The sequence below is a fragment of the Macaca mulatta genome, chromosome 14, assembly GCF_049350105.2.
Source record: "Macaca mulatta isolate MMU2019108-1 chromosome 14, T2T-MMU8v2.0, whole genome shotgun sequence".
Lineage (NCBI taxonomy): Eukaryota > Metazoa > Chordata > Mammalia > Primates > Cercopithecidae > Macaca > Macaca mulatta.
The window spans coordinates 6,153,965-6,173,014 of record NC_133419.1 but is presented as its reverse complement, the minus strand read 5'-3'; the positions used below and the strand labels follow the sequence as shown (position 1 = coordinate 6,173,014).

General features: G+C 48.4%; 1 protein-coding gene and 1 long non-coding RNA gene across 50 annotated transcripts in view; one reads left to right on the top strand and one right to left on the bottom strand.

Annotated features, from left to right (window-relative positions):
* Window positions 1–11,090: 11,090 nt before the first annotated feature.
* Window positions 11,091–19,050, top strand: part of PPP6R3 (protein phosphatase 6 regulatory subunit 3) — a 158,365-nt gene continuing 150,405 nt past the window's right edge. For 42 of the 49 annotated variants that reach the window (XR_013403469.1, XR_013403471.1, XR_013403473.1 and 39 more), the window contains exon 1: window positions 11,091–11,166. The gene's annotated coding sequence lies outside the window, so the exon portion shown is untranslated. Of the gene's footprint in view, window positions 11,167–11,972; window positions 12,047–19,050 lie in introns of all 49 variants that reach the window. The other 7 variants (XM_077961920.1, XM_077961907.1, XM_077961896.1 and 4 more) reach the window with 1 other exon arrangement.
* On the bottom strand, window positions 15,572–18,273 carry LOC144334074 (uncharacterized). The gene is made up of 2 exons (XR_013403477.1): window positions 15,885–18,273; window positions 15,572–15,710 (listed from the first exon to the last, which is right to left on the bottom strand). It is a non-coding gene; the product is annotated as an uncharacterized LOC144334074 (long non-coding RNA).

Sequence of the window (19,050 nt, the reverse complement as noted above, 5' to 3'; positions counted from 1 at the left end):
AAAATCAATGAAACAAAAAGTTGTTTTTTCGAAAAGAGAAACAAAATCAACAAACCTTTAGCCAGACTAAGAAAAAAAGAGAGAAGACCCAAATCAATAAAATCGGAGATTAAAAAGGAGACATTACCACTGATCCTACAGAAACTCAAAGGATCATTAGAGGCAACTATGTGCAACTATATGCTAATAAACTGGAAAGCCTAGAACTGCGTCAATTTCTACACACATAAAACCTATCAAGACTGAACCATGAAGAAATCCAAAAACCTGAACAGGCCGTGTGCAGTGGCTCACACCTGTAATCCCAGCACTTTGGGAGGCCGAGGCGGGCAGATCACCTGAGATCAGGAGTTCAAGACCAGCCTGGCCAACATGGTGAAACACCAGTCTCTACTAAAAAATATACAAAAATTAGCCGTGCATGGTGGCAGGTGCCTCTAATGCCAGCTACTCGGGAGGCTGAGGCAGGAGAATCACTTGAACCTGGGAGGCAGAGGTTGCAGTGAGCCGAGGTCACGCCACTGCACTCCAGCCTGGGTGACAGAGCAAGACTCCATCTCAAAAAAATTAAAATAACAAAAACCTCAACAGACCAATAACAAGTCATGCGATGAAAGCTGTAATAAAATGTTCCCAACAAAGAAGCCCAGGAACCCAATGACTTCACTGCTGAATTTTACCAAACATTTAAAGAAGAACTAATACCAATCCTATTCAAACTATTCTGAAAAATAGAGGAGGAGGGAATCCTTCCAAACACATTCTACGAGGCCAGTAATATCCTGATACCCAAACCAGACAAAGACATACTAAAACAATTACAGGCCAGTATCTTTTATGAACACTGATGCAAAAATTCTCAACAAAATGCTAGCAAACTGAATTAAACAACACATTCAAAAGATTATTCATCACGACCAAGTGGGATTTATCCCAAGGATACAAGGATGGTTCAACATACACGAATCAGTCAATATGACCCATCATATCAACAGAATGAAGGACAAAACCATAGAATAACCTCAACTGATGCTGAAAAAGTATTTGATAAAATTCAGCTATCCTGGCTAACATGGTGAAATCCCGTCTCTACTAAAAACACAAAAAACTAGCCGGGCGTGGTGGCGGGCGCCTGTAGTCTCAGCTACTTGGGAGGCTGAGGCGGGAGAATGGCGTGAACCCGGGAGGCGGAGCTTGCAGTGAGCTGAGATCACGCCACTGCACTCCAGCCTGGGAGACACAGCGAGACTCTGTCTCAAAAAAAAAAAAAAAAAAAAAAAAAAATTCAGCATCCCTTCATGATAAAAGCCCTCCAAATCTGGGTATAGAAGGAACATACCTCAACACAGTAAAGGCCATATATGGCAGACCTACAGCTAATATGATACCAAATGGGGAAAAACCAAAATCCTTTCCTCTGAGATCTGGAACACGGCAAGGATGCCCACTTTCACCACTGCTGTTCAACATAGTACTGGAAGTCCTAGCTAGAGCAATCAGACAAGAGAAAGAATTAGAGGGCATCCAAATTGTAAAGGAAGCGCTGGGCGCGGTGGCTCACGCCTGCAATCCCAGCACTTTGGGAGGCTGAGGCAGGCAGATCACCTGAGGTCAGGAGTTTGAGACCAGCTTGGCTGACATGGTGAAACTCTGTCGCTACTAACATACAAAAATTAACTGGGCGTGGTGACACACACCTGTAATCCCAGTTACTCAGGAGGCTGAGACAGAAGAATTGCTTGAACCTGGGAGGTGGAATTACAGTGAGCCGAGACGGTGCACTGCACTCTAGCCTGGGCCACAGAGCAAGACTCCATCTCAAAGAAAAAAAAAAAAAAAAAAGAAAGAAAGAAAGAAAGAAAGAAAGAAAGAAAGAAAGAAAGAAAGAAAGAAAGAAAGAAAGAAAAAGAATGAGATCCTGTCATTTGTTTTGTTTTTTTGTTTGCTTGTTTTTGAGACGGAGTCTCGCTCTGTCACCAGGCTGGAGTGCATCGGCACGATCTCGGCTCACTGCAAGCTCTGCCTCCTGGGTTCCAGTGATTCTCCTGCCTCAGCCTCCTGAGTAGCTGGGATTACAGGCGCCCGCCACCACACCCAGCTAATTTTTGTATTTTTGGTACAAAATTCAGTAGAGACAGGGTTTCACCATGTTGGCCAGGATGGTCTTGATCTCTTGACCTCATGATCAGTCTACCTCAGCCCCTCAAAATGCTGGGATTACAGGCATGAGCCACTGCGCCCAACCAAGATCCTGTCATTTATAACAAAGCAACAACATGGATGGAACTGGAGGTCATTATGTTAAGTGAAACAAGCCAGGCACAGAAAGATAAACTTCACATGTTCCCACTTATTTATGGGAGTTAAACTTTTTTTTTTTTTTTTTTTTCAGATGGACTCTTACTCTGTTGCCCAGACTGGAGTGCAGTGGCGTGATCTTGGCTCACTGCAACCTCTTCCTCCCAGTTTCAAGCAATTCTCCTGCCTCAACCTCCCAAGTAGCTGGGACTACAGGTACGCACCACCACGCCTAGCTAATTTTTGTATTTTTAGTAGAGATGGAGTTTCACCATGTCGACCAGGCTGGTCTTGAATTCCTGACCTTGTGATCCACCCGCCTCAGCCTCCCGAAGTGCTGGGATTACAGGTGTGAGCCACCGCGCCTGGCTGGGGAGCTAAACATTAAACCGAATGAACTCATGGAGATAGAGAGTAGAAGGATGGTTTCCAGACGCTGAGAAGGGCAGTGGGTGGGGGGTGAGGTGGGGCGGGGATGGTTAATGGGTGCAGAAATATAGTTAGATAGAATGAAGAAGATCCGTATTTGGTGGCACAGCAGGGTAACTGGAGTCAACAATAATTTATCATACATTTAATCAACAAATAAAAAAGTATAATTAGATTTTTTTGTAACACAAAGAAAGGATACATGCTTGATGTGATGGTTACATCATTTACCCTGATATGATTATTATACATTATATTCCTGTATCAAAACGTCTCGGCCGGGCGCGGTGGCTCATGTCTGTAATCCCAGCACTTTGGGAGGCCGAGGCGGGTGGATCATGAGGTCAGGAGATCGAGACCATCCTGTCCCAAGTGGTGAAAGCCCGTCTCTACTAAAAATACAAAAATTAGCTGGGTGTGGTGGCGTACACCTGTAATCCCAGCTACTCAGGAGGCTGAGGCAGGAGAATAGCTTCAACCTGGGAGGCAGAGATTGCAGTGAGCCGAGATCACACCACTGCACTCCAGCCTGGTGGCAGAGTTATAATCTGTCTCAAAAAAAAAAAAAAGTTTCATGTACCCCTAGGCCAGGCGCGGTGGCTCACGCCTGTAATCCCAGCACTTTGGGAGGCTGAGGCGGGTGGATCGCTTGAGGCCAGGACTTCAAGACCAGCCTGGGCAACGTGGTGAAACCCTTTCTCTACTGAAAAAAAACAAAATTAGCCAGGCGTGGTGGCAGGCACCTGTAATCCAGCTACTCAGTAAGGCTGAGGCAGGAGAATGGCGTGAACCTGGGAGGCGGAGCTTGTAGGGAGCCCAGATCGCATCACCACACTCCAGCCTGGGGGACAGAGTCAATCTCAAAATAAATAAATAAATAAATAAATAAATAAATAAATAAATAAATAAAAATAAAACAAGACACACACACACATACACCCCTGAAAGAAGTGCCTGGAGTGAGTCTCCTGGCCTCCCAACAGGACCCCCAAAATTGAACCCTTGATCAACGCGGCTGGATGTGCAGACAGAGGTGGTAACAGTGCAGGGAGGCTGGGTCTCCTGCACCCGCCTTTCCTGCCCAGCAGTCAGCTGGGGAGAGTGAGGAGCTCACCCGCTGGCTGCGTACTCCCTGCCAAGTACATCCTTCAGTAAGTGCCTGGAGCCAGCACAGCCCTGCCCTTATGCCACTTACGTGCTGGGAGACTCCGAGATTAGTCAGGTGTGGCTCCTCCCCTGCATTTGCTCCAAATCCAGGGACAGGGGAGTTCCCAAAGCCATAAGAAGGCATTGTTCTAAGATACCGTAGACACCATAGGGGTAGGCAGAGGGGGCTTCTCGGAGGAGGCAGTGTCTGAGCTGTGTCTTAAAGGAGGGGGTGAAGTTAACCTGCCTTATTTAAACTTCACAACAGTCCAGCCAGGTAGGTGGTGTCCCCAGAATGTAATTGAGGGAACTGAGGTTTGGGTAAAGCAAAGTCAACATTTTTTTTGCATCCGTTTAATCATTTCTTTATCCAATAAGGGTTACTAACTGGCTACCAGGTGCTAGTCAATGAGGCCAAAAAGGCACGTACCTTCTCTCCAAACCCTCTCACCTCTGCAGTGACAGCCACTACTCCCCAAGTCTCTGTCACCCTTTACTGAGCCCTGGGGGTCTCTTGTATAACGGGCTCCCTCCCCACCAACCAGAGCAGAGAGGGGCGTTTGCTCAGCTCAGCCCTCCTCCAACCCCTCATTCCAGAATGGGTGCGGGAGCTTCCTGCCTGCCCTGGGGCACTGAGGCAGCATCCAAGTGCAGTTGAAGAAAGTCCATGTTGCCAGTTTGGCTCTTTCCACTGCCGGGGAGGCCACTGTAGAAGGTCTTGTTCCTGAGAAATGTGGGTGGTCAGGACGGTGGCTAGGGCTTGGATCCGACTCAGCCCCTGTGACGTTCCCTCTCCTGGGCCACTCGGCTGGCAGCCTCCAGACCTCTTAGTTGGGCCACACCCTCAGATGCCACCGGGGTACCCCGTTGCTGGTCCCTTTCCTGTGGTCCTCTCCCAGAGTCCCACACCTTGATCTTTCTCCTTCCAAATGTCCTCTTTTCTCTTTCCCCATAGGCTTGACGGCAGCCCTAGTTGTTAGCAACTCAGCGGTTTCACTTTCTCGCAACACTCAGGCTCCCAGCCATCCTTTGTAGGAAGGGAAATACCCGCTTCCCAAGCCGGATTGAATCTTAATGCACTGAAGAAGAGGAACAGAAGCAGAAGAGCTCAGTTTCCACCTTGAAATGGGCCGACCGCTCATATCCCACATGAGCCCCCAGCGGCCTCTCCTGTCCAGCCTCAACACCTCTTGACCAGACCCGGCCCGGGCTCCTGAACACCAGCCGGGCCCTTCCTGGCATGTCCTCTTCTGGGGCAGCCCCGCTCCAGCCTGTGGATCAGTGCCAGCCTGAGATGGACTGTGCCCTGGTGACATAACAAAGGGAAAGACAATATGGCATTTTCCCCTTCAAGTTGAACTTCTTGGTTTTTTTCTTTGTTTTTTGGTTTTTTTTAGACGGAGTTCCACTCTTCTACCCAGGCTGGAGTACAGTGGCGCAATCCCGGCTCACTGCAACCTCCGCCCCTGAGTTCAAGTGATTTTCCTGCCTCAGCCTCCCGAGTAGCTGGGATTACAGGCACCCGCCACCATGCCCAGCTAATTTTTGCGTTTTTAGTAGAGATGGGGTTTCTCTATGTTGGCCAGGCTGGTCTCAAACTCCTGCCCTCAGGTGAGCCACCTGCCTCGGCCTCCCGAAGTGCAGGAATTACAGGCGTGAGCCATGCGCCCGGCCTGAACTTCTTCAATTTAAGGTCTTCTTTATTCAGAGCTAGTTATTCCTGTGTTAGTGTATGTGTATGTTAGCATGTCCTTTATGAAATATTGATCATAGAAAATACTTTTTTTAAAAAAAAATCATTGTTTGACAGAATTAAAATTGGGGGCCGGGTGCGGTGGCTCATGCCTGTAATCCTAGCACTTTGGGAGGCCGAGGCAAGCAGATCACTGGAGGTCAGGAGTTCAAGACCAGCCTGGCCAACATGGTGAAACCCCGTCTCTACTAAAAACACAAAATTAGCTGGGCGTGGTGGTATGTGCCTATAATCCCAGCTACTCAGAAGGCAGAGGAAGGAGAGTCGCTGGAACCTGGGAGGCAGAGGTTGCAGTGAGCCGAGATTGCGCCAATGTACTCCAGCCTGGGTGACACAGCAAGACTCTGTATCAAAAAAAAAAAAAAAAAAAAAAAAATTAAAATTTGGCAGCTGAGTCTGTTCCCCAAATTTAAGGCATGCTAGCCAGGTGATGGGTGCATGAGCATGCAGCCTGCTCTTCTCTCCGCTTTTGAATATGTTTGAAACTATTAAGTTACATGTGTTTTTTTAATAATTTATTTTTAATTTTTGTGGGTACAGAGCAGGTGTATATATTTATGGGGTTGTTTAAAAAAAAGTCTAGATGGATTGAAAAGTTAAATGTTAATATGAAACATTATGAAACATATGAAACATTAAACTACAAAAGGATTAGGAGGAAAGATAGAAGGTGGTGATCTGTGAAATGTAGAAGTTTTAGGGTGGAGAGGTCAATCTGTGTAGAATGCAAAGCTTCTAAGTCATTCCTCCACAGTAGCTCCCCATGGCTCTCAGGACACAGGCTGAGCTCAGATACCTCCTTCTCTAGGAAGTCCTCCCTGACCTCAACCTCCTGGTTAGGTTAGAAGCAAACCATAATTGGAGACCTTAGGGGCCCATTTACGTTGGGCAAGGTATTGTATGATTTCATGATAATGCATATGGCCCTGTGACCCACCTCAGAGTCAGGGATGGAGGAGCCTGGTGCAGATACTGGCAAATCCTTCGATGATGAGTGAGTAAAGGGATGCAAGGGTCAGTGCCGGGGCTGGGTCCTCCCCGGGCTCCCCAGCAGGGAAGGACGGACGGGAGCCCAGCCCTGGATGCCCCCTCTTGCCCATGGCCCAGCCTCCTTCTCAGGCACCAGCCGGTCCCAAGGCTCTCTGCAGCCTTTCCCGGGCTCCTTAGTCCAGCTCCAAGCTGCCCCTCTGGCCCTGTGCTACCCCTGGTGCTCTCTGCTCTTGCTTCCAGACATCCTTTCTAGAGTATGGCCAGCCCTTCTCCTGTCTGGATGCTTTCCTTGGCTCCCAGGGTCTGAGCATAAACTGAGGTTCCTCTGCCTGGCTTCCAAAGCCTCCATGATCCCTTCTGCACCTGCTTCCCGTGCTGTTGCCCCAGACCTGAGATCAGCCCCGCCCTGCCTGCCACAGGGTGTGCTCCTTCCGCTTTGCTGCCTCACCTCTCTCACTGGCATGCCTGCTCCTGCCCTGCCCTGCCCTGCCCTGGTGATCGGCCTGTGTATCTATGTTTAGATACACAAATATTTACCATTGTGTTTCAGCTGCTTCCAGTATTCAGCACAGTAACACGCTGTATGGAAGTGTAGCCTGGCAGCAGCAGGCTATCCCGTATAGCCCAGGTGTGTAGTGGGCTGGACCATCTGGGTCTAACCTGCACAGAGCACACCTCCCGGGCTGGCTTCCGGCTTGACTATGTTCCTCCACGCCTCTCTGAGCAGCAGGATCAACGTGAGAAACGCCTACTGTGTCTGCAGCCTCCCCAGAAGCACAGTGCCTTTCGCAGCGCAGACGCAGCCTGTAGGTACAGTTGTCCCTCTCTATCCGTGGGAGACTGCTTCTGGGACCCCCAAGGATTCTCAAGTCCCTTATATAAAATGGCTTAGTACAGTTAACGGCAGACATGTGTTCTGAGAAATGCATCGTTAGGCAATTGTGTCCTTTGCAAACATCACAGGTATACTCAGCACAGACCCAGATGGTCCAGCCCACTACACACCTGGGCTATACGGGATAGCCTGCTGCTGCCAGGCTACACTTCCATACAGCGTGTTACTGTGCTGAATACTGGAAGCGGCTGAAACACAATGGTAAATATTTGTGTATCTAAACATAGAAAAGGTCCAGTACAGCCGGACGCAGTGGCTCATGCCTGTAATCCCAGCGCTTTGGGAGGCTAAGGTGGGCGGATCACCAGAGGTCAGGAGTTCAAGATCATCCTGGCCAACATGATGAAACCCCGTTTCTACTAAAATACAAAAATTAGTGAGACATGGTGGCGTACACCTGTAGTTATAGCTACTCGGGAGGCTGAGGCAGGGAGAACTGCTTGAACCCAGGAGGTGGAGGTTGCAGTGAGCCGAGATAGCCCCATTGTACTCCAGCCTGGGCGACAGAGCAAGACTGTGTCTCAAAAAAAAAAAAAAAAAAAAAAAAAGGTCCAGTACAATACAGTGTCATAATCTCAGGAGACCACTGTCTTACATGTGGTCCATCATTGACAGAAACATTGTTACATGGCATATGACACTGTAGCAGGATGAGCTGCAGACAAAACTCCTCAGACACCTGATTAAAGAAGGAAGAGGTTTTTATTCGGCTGGGAGCTCTTGTCTTAAGAGCCGAGCTCTCCGAAAAATAAATTCCTAGCCCTTTTAAGGGCTTTCAACTCTAAGGGGTCCACGTGAAAGGGTCGTGATAGATCAAGTAAGCGTGAGGAACGTGACTGGGGGCTACATACATCAGCTAACAGAACAAAAAGTTTTACAGTGCTTTCTCATACAACGTCTGCAATTTACAGATAACACAAGTCGTTTTGGTGAGGGGTTAATATTATTATTTTAGCCACCAGGTCCAGGTGGTGGCGCCAAGGTCATCTGGCTATTTATCTTACTTCTGTTTCTTGCCAACTTTTTGCTTTCTCCCTTTTCTCCTGTTTTATAAACTAGGGAAAAGGGAAGGTGGGGGAGAGGCTGGGAGGGACAGCAGGAGAAGTGGTGGTCTCATTCCATAACACATCCTCCAACTTTTTTTTTTTTTTGAGAAAGAGTTTCAGTTTTGTTGCCCAGGCTGGAGTGCAGTGGCACGATCTCGCGATCTCGGCTCACTGCAACCTCCGCCTCCTGGGTTCAAGGGATTCTCCTGCCTCAGCCTCCCAAGTAGCTGGGATTACAGGTGCATGCCACCACGCCCAGCTAATTTTGTATTTTCAGTAGAGACGGGGCTCTACTGTTGGCCAGGCTGGTCTTGAACTCCTGACATCAGGTGATCCGCGCGCCTCAGCCTCCCAAAGTGCTGAGATTACAGGCGTGAGCCACTGTGCCTGGCCTTTCCACACCCCCCCTTTTTTTTTTAATGAGACAGGGTCTCGCTCTGTTGTCCAGGCTGGAGTGCAGTGGCGTAATCATGGCTCACTGCAGCCCAGACTCCTGGGCTCAAGCAATCCTCCCACCTTAGCTTCCCAACTAGCTGGGACTACAGGTGCATGCCACCATGCCCAGCTAATTTTTTTTCCCATAGAGTTGGGGGGTGGTCTTACCATGTTGCCTAGGTTGGTCTTGAACTCCTGGGCTCAACCGATCCTCCCACCTTGACCTCCAAAATGCTGGAATTATAGGCGTGAGCCATCGCACCTGACCACCTCCTATATACCTTGGATTACTTACACCACCTAATACAATGTAAATGTCATGATATAAATAGTTGTTCTGTGTTTTTTTTTTTTTTTTGGAGATGGAGTTTCGCTCTTGCTGCTCAGGCTGGAGTGCAAGCCTTTGCCTTCTGGGTTCAAGTGATTCTCCTGCCTCTGCCGCCTGAGCAGCTGGGATTACAGGCGCCTGCCACCATGCCCGGCTAATTTTTTTATCTTTAGTAGACACGGGGGTTTCACCATGTTGGCCAGGCTGGTCTCAAACTCCTGACTTCAGGTGATCCGCCCGCCTCAGCCTCCCAAAGTGTTGGGATTGTAGGTGTGAGCCACCACGCCTGGATATCATGTGGATTTTCAGGGGACTCTGAGAGGCGCCTCAAATCCGTTTTGGAATAAGGCAGGTTATTAGCATGGGGTCTAACCGTGAGCTGTCTGGGTGTCCCGGGCTGGCTCTTGGGGCGGGGGTCCTGATGTCTGGGACCTCGGTCCTCCCTGGGAGGCACAGAGACAGCGGGGAACGGGGAGCCTGGGGGAGCATTTAGAAGCTCATGTGCACAGGAAAACCCTGTCTCTACAAAAAATTAAATCAGCAGGGCCCAGTGGTGCGTGCCTGTGGTCCCAGCTACTCGGGAGGCTGAGGTGGGAGGACCGCTTGAACCCAGGAGGTGGAGGCTGTAGCCAGTCATGATCATCCCACTGCACTCCAGCCCGGACAACAGAGCAAGACCTTGTCTCAAAAAAGACCCCAGGCCGGGTGCGGTGGCTCAGGCCTATAATCCCTGCACTTTGGGAGGCTGAGGTGGGCGGATCACCTGAGGTCAGGATTTGAGACCAGCCTGGCCAACATGGTGAAACACCCGTGTCTATTAAAAATACAAAAATTAGCCGGGCATGGTGGCGTGCGCTTGTAGTCCCAGCTACACGGGAGGCTGAGACAGGAGAATTGCTTGAACCTGGGAAGCGGAGGTTGCAGTGAGCTGAGGTCACGCCACTGCACTCCAGCCTGGGCGACAACAGGAAAACTCCGTCTCAAACAAAACCAAATCCCAAAATTTCTCGTCTAAATCCTTCCCCCACGACGAGGGGACTTATCTCTTAGCGGTGGGTTATAGGTAGGAATATTCCGCGATCCCTCACTTTGACATCGCTTCGAGGACAGCCACCTCTTTCGGGTAAAGAAGCCGCAATAGGAAATCCCTCTGATAAAAATTCTGCTGTGGGGAAGGCGGGCATCGATCCCACTACCTCTCACACGCCAAACAAACACTGCACCACTTATGCTGAATTCCTAGCTCAGCCCAACTGCTGCAGCCGGCGCATATTATGGCTCACGTCATCACCGGTGTCCCCTGCCACCCCCGCCCCGCCCGGCCAGCTCGCCACCCCATTGGCTCCCTTGAGGCTCCGGCTTCACGGCCATGATTGGTTTGGCTCAATTTAGTTTTAAAAGCACTGGCCATTCGGATTGGTGGTCCGATACGTCCGTCAAGCGGAGGCCCTGCTGTTGCTACGGCGTAGGGGGACCCAGACAGGTCTCTCCCGGTTTCTGATTTGTTTCTCAGGCTCCGGGGTCCTAGAGGTTCCGGATCCGTCAAGTACATGGGAAAAGAATGCGCCCCTCGCGCTTGACTGACGAGGCTTGCGGGCCAATCGGAATGGAGTCAAGGGAGCCGCTAGGCGATCCAATAGGTGGTAGGGGCCGGGAGAGAGGGACCAATGAGCCTGGAGCTGGGGGAGGGGGCAGGGCCGCGATTGGCTGAGAGGCGGCCAGAGGGAGGGCGGGGGGAACTCAAGGCCTGCTTGATACGTCCGCCATTTTGGGCGCTTTGCTGATGGTGTCGGTGAGCGCGTTTCCCGCCTGAGCGCAACTAGCGGCGGGTCGTGGGCACCTCCAGGTAATGGGGGTGGGGGAGGCGCTGGAGCAGGCCGCGGCGCGGGGTGTGCGAGGCGCGCGGGCAGGCGCGGGGCCCCTCCACCTGGGCCTCGGCGGCTCAGGGAGGGAGCGTCCCGGCCCCTCTCCCCTCCCCCCCCGGAATTCGTCGCTCCGCGGGCCCGGGAGGCGCGGCGCCGAGTCCTTCCCGGCCGCTCCCAGCCCGCTCCTGTCAGCCGAGGGCCCCGCCGGGACGGGCGCCGGGAGCGGGACGCGGCCGGGGCGGCGAACTTTGCGCCGCGTTGACGTTCGCGGCCTTGCGCGGCGGGCGGGAGAGGCGCGCCCCTGACCCGGCTCTGGCTCCAGTCTTCCCGCCCGCCGGCGGCGGCCCGCAGCGTCGCCCACCGCCTGGCCCGCGCCCGGTCTCCGCTCCCGCCGGGCCTCCCGGCCAACTCCTCCCGGGGGCCTCGGGGAGCGCGTCAAGTTGAGGCAGCAGCTCGCCGTCAAGAGTCGCGAAGGCCATTGTTGGACTCTGCTCTCCGGGAAACAAGTTTTGTGGGTTTCTGTTAATTCGCCGCAGAGTCATCGGGATCCACACCAGCCAGTTCCGAGGCTCCCACTACCCTTCCCAGTGGCTTTTTAACTGCAGTGGTGGCTCTGATGTAGACTGTCTCGAATGCCTCCCTGGTGTATTTGAGCCGGGGGGGGGGGTGGTCCTTCTTGTGGCTTGAAGTCCCTCCCTCTTAAAGAAGCCCATTCACTATTAATTTGGAGGTGTTTCCTGTTGAGGTCCTGCTGGCTGTGATCACAATTTGGACTTCTTAATTATAGGTGAACGGGATGGGTCTTTGGATGTACCTCCGTGCCCTGACGTTTCAGCCGCGTGACTTAATGTCATTTTCCTGGTACTTAACGTTTTTTCTGTGGGACTTTGGGTGTGTTTTGCTTTTATGGGAGGGGGTCTTGACAGGCATTCCCTTTCATTCTCGCAGCACTTGTTGACGGGGTGGTAGCCTACTTTATTCATGGGAAGTTTACTTCGATTTTGTCCTCAAGGTCATGCATGTTGCAGATAGGTTTCAAGGGGAAACGGGACTCCAGGTTTCCAACCATCGAAATGTGCCTCAAGTAGCAAGTGTGTGAGACCCAGTTATGGTGGTGGTTGGATTTTCCTCACTGTGGAGTGGAGTCAGTGACCACTTTTTAGCTCTCTGACCTTGGGCAAGTTACCCAGCCTCTCTCTCTCTTATTTTTCTCTGTAGAATGGGAGTAATAATAAGCGTCCCAGCCATAAGTTTGTCAGGACTATTGCCCTAATACATGTAAAACAGCGAGAACCGTGCCTGGCACACAGAATCACCTCAGTGTCTGATTAGTGATTAGGCTACCTAATGGCTATTATTATTTAATTTAAATTTGATTTTTAAATGTTTAGGTACTATTGGGAAGTCAGATGAGCATTTAAGCCCTGACTCTTGGTGACTGTCTTTAGAAAGCTCTGTGTAAGAGTCAGTTGGGCTGAAAAAGTAAAACTAGAAGTTACCTTTTTTCAGTACAGGGGTTTTGAACATTCCTTAAGTTAGGTACATTTACCGGAGTAATTGATGAGTAGTAGCACCTCAGAATGTTTAAAGAGGTGGTTAAATGCAGAAAAACCCATCACAAGCTTAAGTCGGCCTTTATTCCTCATGTGCTTTTGGATACTAGTTTCTGGGTGACTGCCCCCCAAATCAGTAACTTCGTGTACTCTTCGTTGTTACTGAAGACTGTAAATGTACCGTGAATTGCAGTATTTTTCAGCAAAGGTAGTTTAGGAAATAGCTGTTGTCCTGGAGGGATACTTTGGAAGGTATTCTCCACTTCAGCATTTCTGGTCAAGGAGTGTAGAACATTGAACACAATGCCGTGTACTCAGTTAGAAATAAACTCACAGTTCTTTACCACTTGCCCGGTGCTCTCCTCCATGGTACTGGAAACCTTGCGTGCCTTTCCCCTGGTATTGCTGTGTTTACTTGGGACTTGCTTTGCTGTATTGGAGCTAAGTGTGTTTTGATGGATTCAGTCTTAAGTAGAGATGAGTATCTTGCTGGTGGAACTTCAGGACAGGAAGAAGATTGTTTTGGGTTTAGAAGTCTAGCTTTTGTGTAAAGTATAGCAAAGCAAAGCAAACAAGCAAAAACTTGCTAGTTTCAATGAACTAATTGGGAATTTGAGAATCAGACCATAGCTGAGCAGAAAATGAATAGAAGTAACATTGACAGGATGAGGTTGCCTAGGTTTTTTTTTTTTTTTTTTTGAGACGGAGTCTTGCTCTGTCACCCAGGCTGGAGTGCAGTGGCCGGATCTCAGCTCACTGCAAGCTCCGCCTCCTGGGTTCACGCCATTCTCCTGCCTCAGCCTCCTGAGTAGCTGGGACTACAGGCGCCCGCCACCTCGCCCGGCTAGTTTTTTTGTATTTTTTAGTAGAGACGGGGTTTCACCATGTTAGCCAGGATGGTCTCGATCTCCTGACCTCATGATCCGCCCGTCTCGGCCTCCCAAAGTGCTGGGATTACGGGCTTGAGCCACTGCGCCCGGCCTTGCCTAGGTTTTTAAGATAAGGCTTTGGCCGGGCACGGTGGCTCACACCTGTAATCCCAGCACTTCTGGGAGGCCGGCGGATCACTTAAGGTCAGGAGTTCCAGACCAGGCCAACATGTGAAACCTTGTCTCTACTAAAAATACAAGAGTAAGCCGGTCATGGTGGCGTGTGCCTGTAATCCCAGCTATTCGGCAGGCTGAGGCAGGAGAATCGCTTGAACCTGGGAGGCGGAGGTTGCAGTGAGCCAAGTCCAGCCTGGGAGACAGAGCGAGACTCAGTCTCAAAAAAAAAAAAAAAAAAAAGATAGGACTTTGCATCTATTCAGTACAGAGATAATGTGCTTATGTGCTTGTTACAAATAAACATCTCTTTAAAACAAGTGTCACGATTGGTATTTTATTTCTGTGATAACTTCCATCGTCTAGTTCTGTATTTTCAGTATTTGAGAGGCAGCCTCTGTGTGTGTGTGTGTGTGTGTGTGTGTTTTGGTCTAAAATTTTACAGTATTTTACTAAATAAGGGTAAAGGATAGTGAAAATAAAGTTCTTTCATCTGCTCAACTAAAACTCAGCATTGACTTGGTCGTTAGAAGTTACGATCTGCGCCCCAGTATGGGCTGCTACTTTTTCTAAGGCTGTACTGAAAAAAATACCTGGCCCCTTGGCTTTAAACAGCTTTCATATTTTTTTCCTTTCTTAACTTAAAATGATTATTTTTTTGATTTACTCTAGATCAGGAGTTCTCAGTTGGGGGTGATTCCCCCCCACCCCTCAGGAAACATTTGGCAGTGTCTGGACACATTTTTGCTTGTTACAGCTGTGGGAGTGGGCAGTGTGCTTCTAGAGGATAGAGGCCAAGGATACCGCTCAGCATCCTACAGTGTCCAGCATAGCCTTCTCCCTGCCGGCCTGCAAAATTATCTAGTCCCAAATAGCAACACTGCTGAGGTTGAGAAATCCTGCATTTAGATAGATGTGAGACTGGCCTGCATTAGAATAATTAGAAATTTTTTAAGACCGTGGATGTTGGACTCCACCTCTGGAAATTTGTGGTGGGATTGAGAATCTTTTTTTTTTTTTTTTTTTTTTTTGTTTGCGACTAGTCTCGCTCTGTTGCCCAGGCTGGAGTGCGGTGGTGTCATCTCGGCTCACTGTAACCTCCGCCTCCTGGGTTCAAGCAATTCTCTGCCTCAGCCTCCTGAGTGGCTCGGATTACAGGCGTCCGCCACCACGCCCAGCTAAGTTTTTTATATTTTTAGTAGGGACGGGGTTTCACATCTTGGCCAGGCTGGTCTTGAACTCCTCACCTCGTGATCCACCTGCCTCGGCCTCCCAAAGTTCTGGTATTACAGGCGTGAGCCACTATGTCTGGCCACAAGAATCTATTTTTAAAAAGCTTTCCAGACGATACTGAAATGCAGCCGAATTTTAGAACCACTGTTTTACATCACAGGTTTAGGGACTGTTTGTGAGTTAAGGGTTCCTTTGGGAGATCTGTGAACTTGATCTTTGCAGTACCTAGATCCTGCCTTGGAGATTATTTAGTAGTGGGGATTATTTAGATGGTATACTTAACCATTTTTCAGATGCCTGAAGACTGAACTTTAGAAGCATTTGTTAAATAAATTGATTTTATAAAATATCTTAGGACTCTTTTTCTTAACCTCATGAAATACATTACCATACTATGCTGAAACTAAGCAAAATTCTTAGATATTTAGAGTTCGTTTCTGTGCTGAATAATCTTACACTACTGTAATTTTTGAGTTATGTATCTTTTGCCCTCCTTTTGTCAGTCAGTGGTCAGGTCTGTTTTTAGGTGCCAGCTTCAACTTTTTTTTTTTTTTTTGGAGACAGTCTCACTATGTCACACAGGCTGGAGTGCAGTGGCGTGATCTTGGCTCACTGCAACCTCTGCCTCCTGGGTTCAGGTGATTCTCTTGCCTTAGCCTCCTGAGTAGCTAGGATTACAGGTGCATGCCACCACACCTGGCTAATTTTTGTATTTTTTTTTTTTTTTTTGAGATGGAGTCTCGCTCTGTCGCCCAGGCTGGAGTGCAGTGGCGCGATCTCAGCTCACTGCAAGCTCCACCTCCTGGGTTCAGGTGATTCTCCTGCCTTAGCTTCCTGAGTAGCTAGGATTACAGGTGCGTGCCACCGCACCTGGCTAATTTTTGTATTTTTAGTAGAGACGGGATTCCACCATGTTGACCAGGCTGGTCTCGATCTCCTGACCTCAAGTGATCTGCCTCCCACTGTGCTGGGATTACAGGCGTGAGTCACCATGCCTGTGTTTTGTTTTGTTTTGTTTTTTTAAATAAAGACCGATTCCCAGAGAATTAGCCCTGGATCGCTTTACCAGTTCTGCCCATTGAGGGCACAGACAGGCATACAGTATGCTCAACCTTTTAACACAGTGATCCTGCCCACTGGTAAGTTGGACTCTTCTGTTCCCTAGACTCTGATCCGAACGGAGAAGTGTTCTTTTCTCCTGGGGAGATGAGATGCAGTAGTAGAGACAAGGGTAGATCTTTTTTGCTCATATTAAAATTTAGATTATCCAGTTTATTGAATGGAAGAATATTAGGAAAACTATACATTTTTGGCAACTAAATGTTAATGTCTGAAGTTACAAAAGGTCATGGAGGCATTTTCTTATTCTTCACCCTGAAATTTGGCCTGTGGCTATGTTGAGAACTACCAGTGACCCCCATCTACTTCTAATATCCATTTATTTGATCAACAAATACATTAATTGAGTCCTTTCTCTGCTAGGAACTGTATTAGGGATTCACTGATGAACAGGCCCGTAAGTACTTGCAGTCTAGAGGAAGAGGCAAACAATTACAAGAGACAGCAAAGCTGATAAGAATTGTACATGGTGTCAGTGGGGCCTGGGAGGAAAGAGCTTCTGTTTGCTGGTTAGTTGATTTGCTTAAACTTTGGGTGGTTGACATTTCCAGAAGTTTTGCAAAAGAATAAAATAGTTAGAGTTTGTTACTCATTTATAAGAAGTAGTTACTTCGACTTGCCTCCTTAGTTTCGGGAGTCTTAAAAAGCAGTGCCATTCTTCCCATGCTGAAGATGTTTTGTAATGACAAATAGGTGTTTACAGCTCCATACACAACAGGTATCCGTTGACCAAACATCAAACCCTGACTCTCTGGTTCCAGACCCATTCGAAGCTTGCTGTAGGTTTTTGCACAACATTTTCGGCATTCCTGAAATGGATGATGCTTCAAGTGGGAGTGGGTGTTTTTCCTGCTGCACTATGGATCTAGGTTGACTGGAGATTTTGTTTTGGCCTTTTGACTTTGGCTTAGATTTATTTGTCATGGAAGCCTCCTTCCCTCCCACCCCCTTTAGTTTTATGAGGAGGGAGAAAGTTGCTAGTCAGATCAATACTCAGTTTATTTCAGGTTTTGAAAGATTACAGACTGACATTTGGATACCAAGTAGACTGGCTACATGGCAAAGAAGCAAGTAAAAGGGCATCTGACGGTTTGTGAAAAGGTTTCTTATCTCTATGCCTAGCTAGGACATTTTCATGTCACAGACTGGACAAAGAGCTGCTTTACCCTGAGTAGAGGCCATTTACTATTTGTCACAGCTGGCTAATGTTGACCTGTTTTAGATGCATTAGTGAAGACTATACAGTTGACTGAACTTATACAATTAAAGTTTGATAGGTTCCGAACATCTTTTTACAGATATAAGGAGGCTCTGATTTTGTACTTCACAGCAACTCTGGGGAAAACCAGGGGATTATTAGTTCCCGAACTACTTACAGTGGAAATATATAGTGACTTGAAGTGGTTTGAATTCCCCAGAGATTTGACTACCATGAAATCTGATGGCCCAAGAAAAGATGAATGAAAGATTGTTTTTAGGAACATGAGAGAGCAGGACTGACAGGGCTGCAGACTGATGTTGAGTCAGACAGACTTGGAGAAAGTTGTGTGGGACTGTTGGTTGGAGCCTTGGGTTTCCTATACCTCCATGTAAATCTGAACAAATATTCTGGTGGCAGAGACACACTTTGAGAAAAAAGAACTTGCCTGAGAACACATGTCACACTGAGACGCTAATCAGGGCAGTTCACACTGCCCACTAAGGCATTCTCCATGGTTGGCTGGTCAGATTGGTTGGACTTTGGTCCTCAGATGGGCGTAGCGGGAGGAATATTGACTAGTCTTGACAATTGACTGGGGCTTCCATTCATGAGAATCATGGTTTTGGACTGGAACAAAACTTAGAGGTCATTGTTTTTTTTTTTTTTGAGACAGAGTCTCACTCTGTTGCCCAGGCTAAAGCGTAGTGGCGCGATCTCAGCTCACTGCAACCTCCGCTTTACAGTTTCAAGTGATTCTCCTGCCTCAGCCTCCTAAGTAGCTGGGACTATAGGCGCGTGCCATCACACCTGGCTGGTTTTTTATTTTTAGTAGAAATGGGGTTTCACCATGTTGGCCGGGCTGATCTCGAACTCCTGACCTCAAGTGATCCACCCACCTTGGCCTCCCAAAGCGTTGAGATTACAGGCGTGAGCCACCATGTCCAGCCCATTGATGCTTACAGAAAAATGGAGGCCATGCAGAAGAATGGACCCAGAAGGAGTGGAGAAATCTCAGCCCCGGTGATTCCTTAGGGTTGTGGTGGTCCCACCAAACCACAGTTTTAATTGCTGTTTGTTTCAAGAGTGACTTCACAGCTGGAGTTTACTTAGAATTCAGAATAAATTGTTAACATCTGGAATTTTATTTTTGGCGGTAGTGTGTGTCAGTTTTTTGTCACTGTATATAGTATTTGAGGGGTTCTCTTTTGTTGATATAGGGATACACAGGGTTTCTATTGCCTTTGGACAGTGGACAGGTCTCATCTGTCTGTTGTCTGCAAGTGAGACCCTGCCCCTTCTGAATAAACAACACTCTGAATGACTGCCCCTTTCCACCCTGGACTTCTTGTTATTACACCCGAAGATGGACTCAGCAGCTATACGATCCTCCCATCATAGGTATAGTATTTTCTAACAAAAGTACATAAACAACTCCAAGGTGCAGTGAATGATCTCAAGGAGAGAAGTGGAGTATTATGGGATCGTAGAGAGGCCTGGAGGCCTAACCAGCTGCTCTGGGGAAGTACAGGGTGGTGATGGTGGTTTCAGTGGCGGGGAGGTTACAGAGTTAGTGTTGATATGCAAATTTTGTTCCTCCAAATTAAATTTGGAGTATGCTATATATGTTTTAATGTACATAACTGTGAATATGAATATTACATTAGAACATGTGTAGCGTAATTTCTGCAGGTGGAGTAGAGATAATAAATTTGAGGT